Source organism: Epargyreus clarus, unplaced genomic scaffold, assembly GCF_041222505.1.
Source record: "Epargyreus clarus isolate Ecla_fem2 unplaced genomic scaffold, WU_Ecla_fem_2.2 ptg000003l, whole genome shotgun sequence".
In the NCBI taxonomy this organism is placed as follows: domain Eukaryota; kingdom Metazoa; phylum Arthropoda; class Insecta; order Lepidoptera; family Hesperiidae; genus Epargyreus; species Epargyreus clarus.
The window spans coordinates 3,308,764-3,324,972 of NW_027332211.1; the positions used below are offsets into that span (position 1 = coordinate 3,308,764).

General features: G+C 33.5%; 1 protein-coding gene across 2 annotated transcripts in view; it reads right to left on the minus strand.

The window, feature by feature from the left end:
• Positions 1–16,209, minus strand: part of krz (beta-arrestin protein kurtz) — an 89,350-nt gene that overhangs the window by 38,548 nt on the left and 34,593 nt on the right. For both annotated transcript variants that reach the window (XM_073083667.1, XM_073083659.1), the window contains exon 2: positions 11,659–11,722. The gene's annotated coding sequence lies outside the window, so the exon portion shown is untranslated. The remainder of the gene's footprint in view (positions 1–11,658; positions 11,723–16,209) is intronic.

A 16,209-nucleotide genomic window follows, 5' to 3' on the forward strand; every position in this document is an offset into this window, starting at 1 on the left:
GCCAAGGTATAACATTTTTGTGTTTATTATTGATATAATTCATGAGGTACTACTAAAAATAACTGTTTATTAGGATCATAGAAAAGAAAATCAAGTAGAAGTGGTAAGTACGAGCGAATGTATCGGAACCGTTGTCGCCAAACTCACACTTGCGTTTTTCTTGTTACATATAACACTACTAAAGTAAATATCATTTTATTGGTCATTTAAAGTTACTCGAAAGTATTCTAAAATATACAGAATGAATATGTAAAAAAAACTTAGGCGCGTATAATATTAAAGTTTATTTTTCTACAACACATAAAAGCATTTACGTCATTTAGTATTTGAAAATGTAGTTCCGCTACTTGACCATAGATGGCAGTGATTGGGCTTTATGCAATTATAGCCCTAAGCACTTTAAACTTACGGACCAAACTTGCGTAATATTTCTCCTACTGGAATAGTGACAAAAGAGTTTATTTACGATAAAATTATCGATACTCATCGATTTACTGTGCTAGCTATAAATGTAGAATAGAATTAAAATTAAACAAGGATTAATTATTAAAAAGTAAAATAAAAAACATAAGTATTACATCCTAAAAATGAATGCACGAAACGAAAATGTTCCCGAAAGCAGGCCGATGCTGTTGAAAAGGGCAGCTTAAGATTTTGTTACATATATAGAGTAACAGATGAAGTTTTTAGCTATTTAAGCTGCCGCAGATTTTAAATTTGTTTTAAAAATATATTATAAAAAAAATAGTTAGGTTAAAATGTTCAAGACTCTAAATACTACGTACTACATAGTTAACGTATTTTTGTACATAGATATATTTTGTAAATGATATAAAGTAAATATATAAATGTTAAACATTTAGTAATTGTTCGCATCCTTAACAATTATATAGCATCGGTCTATTTCTCCTTACTAGTAGCACTCATAAATCCAAGCCATCGAAAAATAATGAGATATGTCATGAGAGATATGATATGTGAGTACACCTCAGCTATGTGAGTTACAGCTATTACGTAGTAGGTATTACGATACTTTTTGCCGCAAGAACCTAATTTTAGATTTATATAATTTTATTTTCTAAATATAATATTTTCCCTTTATAATAATGTATATTGTAAAATATCGATAAGAAAAATTATACTTGCCCCCATCACTTATTGAGTAGCGTGGATTCTTCTAGACGTTTTGGTATGGTGGAATCAATTAAAAAATGAACTTTAATTGAAAGCATTAAGGTTGATGTTAGCGTGACTATGTGGAAATTATTTTTAAATTTGATATTTTTAAGATTTTAGGAAATATAAAATAAAATTGTACTCAGTGATGGTACGAAACACCTCCATTTTTAATTGTCTTCTTTCTGCTATCATTTTTACATTCCAAAATAGCATAATACGTCTTAATAATTTATTTTATAGAATTTGACTAACATCTGTCTCGAACCGACGCTCAAACATGAGTAGACTCGTTTGAAGGCAAGTGAGAGTAACAACGCCTAGTAGTGGAAGCCGCGCCACGCCTACTTAGCACTTCCACTTGTTTTTTCTGTTCCATGATTAGGATAGTAAAAAATATTAAGATTTATTGTCTGACAAAGTCTAGTTGAAAGATTGAGGTGCGCTAGAGTGGCATTCATGAAAAATAATGTAGAAAATTACCGTAGCATGCTCCCTATAAATCAGTGTCACAACTAAAAGAAAACGTAGAAACCACGCGAATATAATAAGAGTGAAAAATGCAATTTGCGTAGCGCAGCACCGCTACGACACTACGGCGTAACCGAAGCCGCGCGGGGCCGCTACGAACCCAATTAGCTAGAAACTAGGACGCGTTTAAATTAGCACGTGTGCATTTTACTGTGTTTTAATTACAATAATTATCCCTGAGGCGGTAACGATGTTCCATAAAACAGCTGATCACCTGGGCTTTTAGCCATTTGTGTTATTAAAGTTGAAAGTTCGGGAAAGTTGAGATTAATATTAATATTCGTTTGATGTTACCGGTACAGTCAAATAAAATAGATTTGAACTAATTAAAATATATGTGTTGATTAAAATATATTAGATAGAGGTCAAGATGACTATTACGCAAGGTTACCCTCTCGAGAATGAGGGACTGAGTTTAGATATAAAACCATTTTGTGATAGATGATAGTAAAGTTTTCATTCTTATTCGGTAAAGGCGTCGGCATTCAGAAAGCCTATTCTAGCGCCGCGCTAGGACGTCAGCGCTAGAAGAAGATCCTGACGTCGCGCTCTAGCGCCGTGTTGTGTTGTACTGAATTAGTAAAGCTATCTAATTTATTTGTATACATAAGTATAACAACTCTTATTAAGTAAATATTAGAAGATTATTATAAATACACGAAAAGTAGATAGTAAAAGCAACGTAGGCGGTCCTTAAAATAACATCTCGATAAAAATGGAAAGAGAAGAAAAACGTTTGAGGTTTATGTAAACAATTCCAATTACATCGGCGTCACTGTTACTTCATTTAAGCTAAAATACTAGTTCAAACAGCCGTTTGAATAAAAAAGAATTTGCTTTATATAATATTTTTACTAAACAAGTATATCCAACAATTCCTAATCTATGAAGCGGAGTTGTGAACGGAAGTATGTAGGAGGACTAATAATTAGCAACAATAAAATTACTAAAGACCTTGGCTGATACTTTCGTAGAGAACATTATCACTCTATCACATCACTTGTACAAAACAACCGATCAGTGTTATGATCGTTAAGGTCGACAATAAATCGTTATAGGTAAAATGATAATTCCATTTTATTAGACCAGACAGAACCAGACAGACAGAAATCTAAATGATGAATTTAGGTTTCTGTTTCTGGGTCTGGGTGTTTGTGTATATATATCTGTGTGTTTCCATGGCACCCACGATACAGGGAATCCTAGTGTGGGGCTGTGAGTGTAGAAAGCGTATTATCGAGATACCATGTGAAGCTAACGAAGATGTTATTGTAGTAGAAGATGTATGCGTAGTATAAATTTCCTCTATTCTTAATTTAATATTTTTGAAAAGCCTTGTATGAGGCATATTATGAAGATTCGAGAATATTCCTTTCAATGCTGTAATTGAAGTAAATTCAAGTAAAGAACATATTTTTTGTATATTTACTAAGTAACCCAGATAACTACAACAAGTAAACAATTAAGGCGTACCTCATTTCGCAGCGCCAGGGGGAATATTCCTTTGTTCACTCCCATTGTTTCAGAACAACTTCAATTACTGTTCCATTATCCGTTTTCCCTGTATTGTATCGATCAAAGCTGACGGATGACAGAGGTATCTAATGCTCGTTATATTTCGCCAATTAAAAATGTTTCGGGAGATTATCTAGTCACCAAAACTCCTCCAGGAACGTACGAGTATTTATTATTTTATGGAATAAAAAGGAAACATATTTTTTATGATACCATGTTACGTTTTAATAAGTCTATATACATTAATATTTATAAAAAGAAGAGAAAGAGAAGAGATATAATTGTAGTCGGATTCGACTCAATGATGAGAGTAACAAAATCTATATTTGTCAATTTATTTTGTAATTTTTCTCTAGTTTCCTCTACGTTTTAATATTGTAGTCCCAGTTCCGCAGTAAGCTTTCCTTTTGGACCTAATCAAACCCAAAACTTGTATTCTGCTATGGAGAATAAAACGGTATGATTCTATTCGTTTTGACAGCGAAAATAACATTAGGGAGATATCATTTTATGACGATGATTTTATGCATGCTCAGATTGTTATTACAGCATGTTTCTCTTATTACGTTCGTACACGAAAATGCGGTTATGTTGTGAACGCAAGGCGGAAACGTGCCGAAATCATAAATATACAAAATCGGATACACTAAAGTATATCTTGTAATATTAATAACTAGGGCATAACAAGCATAATAGCGCTGTTGCTTCAGTTTGAAGGATTATGTAAAGCAGGAAGCTTACACACATTTCATCTTAGACCTCTGGGGTAATATCGCATCTATGACCGCCGTCAGTAAGGATAGCAATTCCATTAAAGGCAGCAGTCGCCACGTATAATCAAAAGGACTATATGATTGTTTGAGATTTCATATACGTAAAAATAGAGAGAAAAACTTCTTTACGAAATTGCTGTAAATATAATATAGCTATTTGTATTTTTATTGACTCGCCCACCCAAAGGGGACTCTTGACCTTTACTCAACTACAATCTGTAATTTTACTTGTTATATTTCCCCAGATGAGCTTTTATAGTTTTTATTGAAACTGGTTTAATGAAATCCCACAATTTGTCTCCAAAGTAAGTTACATTGAGTTTGGACAAAGAAAGACTTATTTATCAATATATTCAATCTTCTTGAATCTTGAAGCAACAATTCCTTTCCTCCCTTTATATTCAAATACCCTTGTGTTACCTATAAAATATGCGATATAAAAGAATCTGGAACTATAAATAGGGAGCTTATATTTTACGTGGGCGTCGGCCTTTGCGATTAACAAGTGAGATCTGCGATTGAACCGCATATTTTTAGAATATCCCAAATATATTCTGACGTTGGGCTGAATCGGACACGCAAATATGAAACAATTCGAGATTCCAACCGACGCCGACGGCTGATATTTTAGAAATTATATTTTACCTACTTCATAACAAATTATAATCACACTTTTTTATATTTATACTCTTACTTATATTCAATCTGTCCTGGATCCAGCATTTTGTTTTAGTGGTGCTTTTCCAGCAGCAAAGACGGTCACGGTCTTAAGTAAATCATTTTACATTTTGGGAGAGGATTAAGACTAGAACCCTCTATATGTCAAACTGAGACCACTTCGATACGTCGATGGCTAAACGGTAACCCAATGCGTATGCGATTTTACTTGTAGCCAATGGCATAGCTAGCTTTTACTCATAGCCAATGGCATAGCTAGCAAATAAGTAGTAAAAGAATTATACGACGGCGATATGACGAAGTAAATAAACATAACCGCAAGACTTATATGACAACCATATATCACGACGGTAATAAAAATACCCTGTTCTCATAACATTGCCACAAAATCTCAGAAATCTAAAACGAGGCTATATAAATATTAAATTAATCATGACCGACTTCAAAAAGAAGACGTTTTTGCCTTGAATGTTTTTAGTTACTTCGTTCGTTGTTGGAAACTTTTTGAGAAACGTCAAGTTGTTTTAGTACTTATTTCATTGAAGCTCTAGTTAAAGCGAGTCATACCTAAATTATTACGTATTTTTCGCTCCACACAAATGGTTCGTTAGAGAAAAATTCGTACCGTTGACTGTGTATACGTTTCCACAAACCAAACAGTCAACAAAGTTCCACAATGCATGTATTCCACGTTCCGCGTTCTATAGAAAGAGCGCAGTTAAAAGTGATATAGTGGACTCTCCTTCCTTTAAAAAAAAAACGCAAATTCTCGTTTTATTCGAGTGAATTATATATCCTTTGTTACTACACCAAGCCGTACGTACAACACTTAGATGACCTATTTAAAAACGAAACTGTTAAAACATAAACATTGGTATTAAAAATGATCCTCAACTTTAAATTTTATTTAATATAAAGGATGTTTTTCAATCGTTTTTCCGTAATCATTTCTTGTACAAAACTTAATAGTTATTTAATTTGATTAATAACTACTAAATAAATTATAATATTTAAATGCATAAAATTATTTTACTTAAATTACTGTGGGAAAATCGAGATAATCATCAATGGAAATTGTGCGAAAAACTAAAATCAAAATATTTATGAAATTAAAATGTATATATATGAAAAAAAAAATGAATTTTAACATTATCGGGCCCGTACTTAATATGAAATTTTAACGGATTTCAAATATTCAATTTTACATAAACAATCGTATTCAGGCTGAAATATAAATACCTACTAAAATTAGAAGTGTAATGGGCTATTGAGATACATATATTACAATCAAATACCGAAAACTTTATTTTTTATACTACCAACATAGAGACAGATGTCTTATGTCTATATTTCTATCAGTATTGTTACTCATATTGAAATTAATAGACATTAAGCTCCTAAACTAGTATATACGAAAAAGCAACAATGAAGCTTATACTTAGATCACACAGCGCAAAGGATTTCTCTACATAGGGATTAAGGGATACGCTTTAGGTTCTAAGACGATACAAACGCGAGGCACTAGAATTGTAGGTTGTACAGAACAACCTTTCTTAGAGCAAAACTCAAAAACTCTTGTATCCATGACACTGAAATACATTTTAAGGTACATAGTGATTTATTCCTTTTATACATAACTTGTATTGTGTGAACAATAACTCGTATAATAACGTCAACTCGCTCAAGTCTCCTCTTAAGACGAGAAGACTTAACACAAAATCCAACTCACTCACCTAATACAAGTTTTAAGACTTCATATCTCTTTGAGAATATGCATATGGCTTACAGTTAGAGCGAGTTACAATTAACTATGCATAAACATGACTTCAAACCCGAATGTATTAAAACTCGCTCTACACTATTAGCAAACCGAAATTTATTTTACCGGATTACGATGTTGGAAAATTCAGCTACATTAAAGCCCATAACAAGTTATACATTTATTAATAGGTTTTTCAATTAATACCATCTGTCCAATACAGTATTAAATCAATTTCCGGTTTATCGTAAAACTGATTTTAACAATCAGAACTGTGTGCCAGTTTTACAACATGAATTAGTTGGAGCGCGAATCACAGCTGTTTTTGTTTACTCGCTCGTAATTCCCCTCAATTCGCGAATTACGACGCGAAGTAACGAGATTTCGTAATTGCTCGAGTTGTTTAATGTTAACAGTGTACCTAATCCAGATTTTGATTACGTTGGTCGAGAACTAAATAAACTAGCAACCTTGGTTAGTACTGAACAAATATACAACACAGATACATGACAGTAAAGGAATTGCGGCGACGACGAACTAATGATAATCTGACTAACGTTTATGAAGGAACGTAAACATCCACACTAATAGCGATATTAGGTCTGACCTAAATATAGAAAATAATCAGAAGGTTGTAGTTCCACCAATGAAAATATCATAATAAATGTATGAACAAGCTTTCCCTTCAATATACACGCAGGTACATAAAAATAATTGGTCTGCTATTATTGGGTGTCTGCCATATTAGATTTAGAATGACATCAACAATCTACTCATGGATTGTCATCGAAACCAAACTTGTATGCAAAATTTCAGCTTCATTCGGTTGGTTAACACCAACTGGATTAAAATTCACTTGCAAGATTGGACCCACACATGCTAACGGACTAATAAGGCAAGTTAAACAAAAGCATATAATAATGTACCTACTTATAGTTAATTCACGGCATTTAATCCAGGAATGTTGCTGTCCAAAACAACCAAGATAACGAATTCATCGTATATTAAAGTAGCTATTTCTGAACAAATTAACTTGTGAAACGTGCGGCGGTAAGAATGTGACGTTACGCTGAAATGGGTGCGAAAGGTTGATGGATAATTGGGTTGGACATAATTTTAGCGGCAGCAATCCGCCACCGGGTGGAAATGAGTTACTGGCGGTTAGGATCTTACTTAATCATGCCAATGGAAGAATTATTTTGAAAGAGGAGTATATTTTAAATCCACAACGTTTATTTTTTATTGCTACTCAATTACGAGTATGTGTGGAGTACACAAATTGAGTTTTTATCGGCTTCGCATATAATTTTTGTTGATAATAATAATTGAGGATAATACTCGTAATAATATAAATCTGAACACATTGTTTGATTAGGCACAGTATTTTCTGGATGTCGGTACTAAGCGATTAGAACGTTTTTGGATTTAATAAGTCATTTATTAATAAAGGTTTTAAGCGATAAATTTTAAAAAATCGGTAATCTGGAACCGACGAACTAGCTTCACCTCTCTGTATTATGCGCATTTATGTTGAGAGATCAATGAAAATGATTAATTGGATATTTATGTGGAGTGAGGCGAGTGGGAATAAAGATGTAAATTCACGAAAAGTATCGTTGATACTATATTTAAATGTGGATAAAACCACGTGAGGTCGCTAGTTTGTATCAAACATGAGCGAGCACACCCTAAACTCGTACGCGACCCGTTAGGAGTCAGCGCCATCCGTCTTACTAATGTCATTATCTAATTTATCTTTTAATGGAAGTAGTTCGGGTTTACGCATACTCGTTCGTACATGTTGCTAATGAATTTCACGTACCTATTTATAGCAACTGTAATTATTTAGAAACTTGAGTATCGCTTGTGATATTTTAGATAGGTATGTCTATTCCTCCTCGTCATAAAAAAGTATATCTTCATTTTATATAAGTGACAATATAAAGATTATGAAGGTCGTCAAATATTAAAGTTGGGTAATAAATTGCATGAATCACATTATAGGTCCTATCAACCGAAGCATATTGCTTATAAAATATCATATTATGTAAATTATACAGAATTCATAATACTGAAATTGCAAACTACAGACAGAAGCGACGTGCAAAGAATCAACCATTCGTCTTGCTAATGTCATTATCTGATAATGGAAGTTGAGGGTTACTCCCCGTCTGCGGTCGACCGCTACGCTGATGGATTTCGTTACTTGTTGTTGAGATATATTTATAGAAAATTATATAATATTATAATTTTTACAATATATGTATACTATTTTCATAGTAGTATACTTTTACGCAATAAAGATGCAATAGTGCTATTTGCAACACATAATAATATTCATTTTATATCGTAGCAACAAAAACATCAGTAACCAGCGCTGAATATAGTACATTTGAAGTCAATCATCACACCTGACGAATAGATGGTTCATTACACCTGAAGACTAAGTTGAAACGTAGCATGTAAGCAGAATCATAAATTTAATACGCACCTTCTTGTATTTCTAATAACTATAGTACACCTGTAAACCGAACTTTATCATGTCTCACGTCAAGCCTCATAAAATATAGCGAGCTTCGAAAGTTATTTTACTAAAACAACATTAAAGCCTATAAGCTCGTTCCATACAGGTCGACATCTCCGGCGAGTGTTTTAGAAAATTGAATATCCGGCACTTTCAGGTCGCCTTTGGAGCCTGCAAGATCCATAACGTGCACCGGAAATTGTATGCGAGTTGATTTAATAGCATTATCTACACAAAATATTGAAGCAAGTCAAGTGTTTGATGTTTATATTCGTCTATTGGGGCTGGTAACTTGAGTAAATTAATATTATTTATGGATTAACAGTAACACACTCACAAGATTTTAAATTATATCCATAAATGAGGAGGGGCTATTTTTAAGGTATAAAAAAATATTTTACACATATAAAACAAAGTACAAATATCATATTGAAATAAACTGAAAAATAAATGTAAACAAATTAACGAGAAATGTAGTAAATAACTATAGTTAAGTGAACTGCACATACTAAATATAAAATTTTACGCAATTGGTGTTATATATAACGTGACTGTATTGCCATTAGGACCCCTGGGTGAACCCGGCTACCGTCAATAATACCCCATCACGCACCCCCCGTGTTTACCAGGAAAACTGGCTCACTTATTACGTAAGAGAACGTTACTCAACCAATCTCAGGGGAAACTAACATCGTCTAATAGAAATCCTTTATTGAGATACTGAAATAGTCTCTTTATAACAACACCTATTGAGATAAATATTCTTTCGCTCTTGGGTGAAGGGTGTTCGAGCTTAAGCAGCGTAACAATACTAACAACGAATCTGTGGTCGACCGCAGGCAGGTCTCCAATTCTTTCTGGAATCATTTACAGATGTCCATGGGCGGCAGTGTCCACTTACTATCAGATGGACTGCCCGCTCGTTCGCTACTACTATTCTATAAAAATATTCCGTACATATTTTATCGGTACAATTTAAAACGAATGGAAACGTTTATGGCAGATCGTTTTGCAATTTAAAATGTGTATTTTGTAAATTGGCGCACTGGAAATTTCCCGCTCAAATGATTACCATTTCCGCATAATATAGATAATACCTATTTTATCTGTGCCGTTGAATATTTACTACAATTTTCAAACGCGTAAAATAGGTTCATATTTACACAAACGTTTACTAAAAGGTGTTTTATTAACGGATCATAATTTGCGTTCATCGCCTCATGCAATCATTTTTGTTGATTTCAATTAATAATAGTTTTATTAATTTTATATTTATCTTATAACAGTAGGTAGGTAGTTTTGATAAATAGATTTTCTAGAATATTCTTATGTGAGCAAACGAATCCATTAACATTATATAATCTACATGTTGTTCTAAGTTCTAATAAGTATTGTAAGTAAAATCACTGTAATCAAAAGCAGCTGCTAGTATAACATGTTACAAAAAACATAAAAGTTTTTTATAAATTTTCATTTAGGTAAAAGCGTTTCGTGATATTGTAGCATAAATTTTAATTCAGAATGAAAATTGAACATTGAGTTTTACGTTAGCACTGCAGTCTAGTGACCACGGACACATAAATCTAGCCCATATAGCTTATTGTAAACATTAATTCTATTTTGGTTAGATTGCTAAGACATAGCTACTCTTGAGGACTAAGTTAGAAATACACATATGATTGACATCGCATCGAAAAGATTTGATGTTTAACGATGAAAACAATGATCCTTTTTCAAAAGCAAATCTGGTCCTACCTTTCCACCATTATCATCGTCATGTATGGACATTTAAACCAAGGATATTTGATCATTCACGTACTTGGTAAAACAACACGCAAATCCAACCGTGGGTGACAGCGATACTTAGGTATCTACATAGTCGAAGTGCATTGAGCATCACCCTCCGACGCCTGGTGCGATAAAACGCATATAGCTACACGTGTGCCTTATTGAATCGGTAAATCAAAAGTCCATTACGCTCGCAACGATCACACGTATTCCGCTGTCCGACGTCATCGGTGTCGCGCTGCATATTTTTCGCATCAATAGCTCCGCTTTGAATATTCGATCGTAAGCAAAGAACGTGTCACGGTTGATAGATGGATCGCTGGATCACATTTACACACCACAGTTTGCAATTCTATCGACCAGTAGGACATTTCAAAGAAAATAATACGTTGAAAACAAACATGCAAAGCTCGGTTTTGTGCTAACCGAGTCGCTTGTACGAATGCGAATGACGCAGGACGGTAACAAGTTACAGATGCATACGGATTTCCATATCGGAATTCTGTCGTTATAAATATCTGTTGTATTTTTCTCGTGGAATATTTTTACAAATAAACAGAGTATCTAACAGAAAATCCTCAACAAATCTTAGTTTTTCATTTTTATAATCTCCATTGTGATTCTCGCTTGTGGCTACTATTTCAACTGAAAGCATGATTTAAATTGGCTAACATGGAAAAAAAATTAAATGTCAGCCGTGGATTCAAAATAACAACCTTTACTAAGCTCGTAAGCATACTATAATAATTTATACGATACCAAAATTAAAGGTAGTTTAAAATGATTTTCATGCAAAACACTTTCTTTATGTAATATAAGTTACTTTTACCCCGAAAATATTTGGAATTCCTGCGCTACATTTTATTACCTAACTTTTCATTATGCAATAGCTATGTTTAGTAAACAATACTTACGATTTATATGGCGGCTAGGCGGCGCGGGCTTCTCAAAGTGTGTGTACGCACCGGCTGCATCCACCTGTTGAACAAAGAAAACGTCTCGTTCGTTTACACATTACTTTATTTTTAGCGCCAAACACTAAATGAATTTTAACAGCCCTAATTCAACAGATAGAACGATAAAGTTTTACGTAGATTTAGACACACGAATTTATGAAGCCATCCTGATTATGTAGACGTTACGATTTACTGTAGTGGGTTATAATAGCTCAATTACTATATAAGTAATATAGTCATAGCCATATTACGTTATAACTCTTGTTAGTCGAATTTATGCAAGAAAATCATAAGTTATTACATAATTACATAACGGTAACATTATTAAAGTTCAAAATTGAAAAGATATGAAAATTCTCCACATTTCCATTAGGTGGTAGATAAGTCGAATATTATAATTGATAGTGTAGTATGGAAATTTCATGCATGTACGATTAATTGGCAGATAACTAAGCGATATATCGTTGAGACTAGAGATTAGGTACATGGCTGACGGTAGCGCATGTTTGTCATTTACAATACGTAACTCATACACAGGTATTTAGTGAACAATACATATCTAATTTTCCTTCGGTCTTTCAAAGTCAAAGCAAAAAATTCACGTAATTACAAAAATAAATCATCTCTTATAATATCATCCATCGTATAATAACGCGGACCTATATTTGTTTCGTACCCAAATACAGGTAAAAAATACGAAATATGAATATTAATTAAGACAATACGATATGATTTTTAAAATGAAAAATGAAAAAGCAATTTACAAACAGTAAATACAAACATTCGTAGGAAACTAAAAACATTTACATCCAGAAACCGACGTGTTTACTTAACCCTTTCCACGCCCAGAATGTATTAAAGTTTGTTTAGTTTAACCTTTTACGAGAGCGCGTGAAAATAAAATATCTAGAACGTTTTTGGAAAATATATTTTCCAATAAGTTTTCCATCAGCAATCTATCATTTTCCGCGAGTGACTAAGCGAAAGGATAATAGATGATTCAATATGGGGCTTTCGTGATTTACTTTAGCCACCTTTATTTATTTCTACCCTATCCCCGGCACGAGATGAGGCGATTTTGTTTACTTTTCCTGTCATTAGGGAACACTTTTTTATGGATAATATTATCGGAAAAGACTAGGTATTTATATTTTAATTAAAATTCTCAATAGCTTCTTAATCACAGTAATACAAATAATTATAGAAATACTAAGAATAGTTAAATAGCTTTGATTCTGCCATGTGATTAATTAAAACTCCATTAATGTTAACATGTGTAGTAATTTAAATTGTTTACAACAAGAATAACCCAATTAATTCAAAGATTAGCTATTAATTGCTTTAGATTCGCGCTACATTATACAACCGTATTTTGAAACGAGAGATAACAAGATCTATAAACTGTGTAATTATGTTATTAGACTAAATGGTTTGTGGAGATATTTCGAATTGACGCCAAAACACAAATTACCCCAATAACACGCTTCAGTGCCCCCGCTTAGCTAGCTAGCATAAAGAAAATAGATAAGCGTAGCTCACACACATTCATTGGACTGATTTATGTTATGGAGATAATTACATTGACAGTCTGCAGTGGTCTGCATTTCTAAGCTTTAGTCGTCTGAATGTGTGTTGCGTAACTTACTATTTTCGAACCGTTGTCTATAGGAAGCTATGCAAATAACATTTTTGACGAAATATCGCCGTTTATAAAATGCTGTTTCTAAGGAACACCATCATTTTAATCTTTAAAATACTTAATATAAAATTATGATATTATTTCACAGATTTACTATATAACACGTGTCTGGGGTTATACGCTATTATAATTTATTGACGAGCAGTAAAACAGAACGTAAAAGTTCACATGACAGTGAAATAAAATAAATAACATACAAAATTTAATACAAAATGTTGTCAAAGTCAAAACTTCTTACACACTATATACATATAACATTTAGAACTCATAATGGTAACATAAAAGATATATCATTATCTAGCTACGTAACAGTAGCGAACATCCTGCCCTGAAAACTCCCGGCCAAATTGACGTCGACGTATGCTCGCGGATGGCATGGAATATTGAGTTTGTGACTGACGTACCTATTTCCTGATATATTTCTGTTCTTGATCCCCGTGTCATTAGCTTCGCGGAAGCGATCTACTGTATTTCCGTTATCAGGATACAATACTTACATATATTATTATTAAGTTTTTCCTTTTTTATACGAGAAGATATTTATTTAGGCGGGTACTATTTGCTCAATGTTCCTATATTTAGGAATTGCAAAAAAATCACTTAAGTATTCTTTTTAGACGATACTGCATGCTAGTTAAGATACTATCCGTATTGTAAATTATTAGATAGTCTATTTTCCTAGCCATTAAACGAAGATTCCGAATCACAAGATTGTTATATTTGTAATTGCCAATTATTTTTTTATAGAGGTAAACTTTTTGTTTTTGTCATCAAAAATATCATCTAGTCGCGAGATTTTATGGCGCAATCTTCCACGACCATAATACTGGAACGTAAATATGGTCAGCAGTAAAATGACAGGATTATACGACAAATAATTATGACATCACTCTGGAACAAGATAGTTTTGGATGTTATTTGTGATAATAAATTATTCTATAAAGTAAAACTTTGTCAGACACAACCTAGAAAACTGATCGTAGGGTTCGTACACAAAACTGCGATGCGACGTCGCATCGCAAAAATCTGCGAGCTCCCTCGACGCATCGCAAGAACTTGCGAATTGATTCGCATCGCACAGTGGTTGTTGTTGTTGGTCACCCTGAGAGACGCTACGCCGCACGATATCGCATCGCAGCAATTCGCATCGCAATTTTCTGCGTTGCGAATTCGCATCGCGTCGCATCGCAGTTTTGTGTTCGAGCCCGTAAGTATATAATATAATACTAACTTTAACTAATTTATCGTTAACCTCACTAACTTATACTTACTTATATACTATATTTATATAAGTAAGTATATGTTAGTGAGGTTAACGATAAATTTGGGAGATAGTTGATGGTAGGTGAGGTACTGAATAGGACGAATCTAAATTATTATGTGAAGTTATCAGTATCAACATTAACAATTCTATTAAATCTGAGAATGGATAAATAGATCGTTTAATTTATTAACTAAGTAATATAAATTCGACATCGGCTAGCAGTAACCCTCGCCGCCCTACGCAATTCAAATTTCATTTGCTTTTGGTATTCATTATAGAAATAGACATTGAAAATGTATAATGACACCTTTTTCGTAGGGTAAAATAAGACTTTTATTGTGAGTATCGTATCCTCTTAAAATATTTTAGTCACTTTTAACTCCGTCACTTCTTTAAATTTATTGCGATAGGCATCTTTTTAGTGTATTTAATCATAGTAGTATATTAGTCTTACTTATAAACAATGGATATTGGACGGATCTGGATACTGGATTATAGCTGGTTCCTATTACTTGTCTACCTGTCAAGTAATATCCTTTCAATCAATGCTGAGAATAGCTTTCGCGACAGAAAACCAATACTTGGGCGGCCCTACGTTTCAAGGCCTTTCGAAGGCATTCGTATCATATAATTTGATTTACCGTTAGTGAAATATAAATCCCTAAAGGGTTCTAAGTATATTTGTATTATACGTTGTGGTGTTAGACGTGTAATGCAATATTATGTGTCTGTAAATTTTGTTTCCAAATTTTTCTTTTACTCGTATAAACCATATTGCTCTGCCATGGGTACCATGGCGTAAAATACAAACATTATGTCGTATAAACCGATTTTGATTGTTTCAAAAGTTATATTAGAATAAGAATGCAAATAATAAGTATGTATATTTCAAAGATCTTCTAGTTGTTATTTCTAGTTTAAGATTTGCTAGTTTAACTTTTAACATATTTACAGGCACGTGAGGTTCTGTTATACTAGCATTTCACCTTTGATAGAGAGCGGTGGCGACCCCACTTCTGAACTTTACATCGTTTCACTAAAGGTTAGTTGTGAATATCGATTTATTTGCACATCAGAGGTTTCCAAACCTCTTTGTCTCAGAGACCGCTTACTTTATTTTTTGATTTTAGGTCCCCTTTGGTTTGATTTCGTGAACATCATGTTATATTTGGGCTAGAGAAGAAATTCCCATTCATTGTTCGTTGACATACACACTTTGCAGGTCCTCGGCGGCCCTTGGATATTAATGGGTTATATGTCACAAACATTAACAGTAAAGATATAATAATGAATCCCTCTACGAGTCACGTGAACAGAATCGAATATGAATCCAAGGATACATTACAATGCAGCACTAACTATCTGGCACCAGTCCCCGTTACTTTGTACACGGCAACCTTGAGAGTGTTGTGAACAAGAGGCTCGCACAAGGGTGTTAGATTAAACAAACGATCTCCCAGTATTATCTACTCCTTTTATGTACAGAGCACGCACAGCAAATGCATAGGCGAGAGCGGCCTTGCATCGCCTGACGCAAACCGCTTGC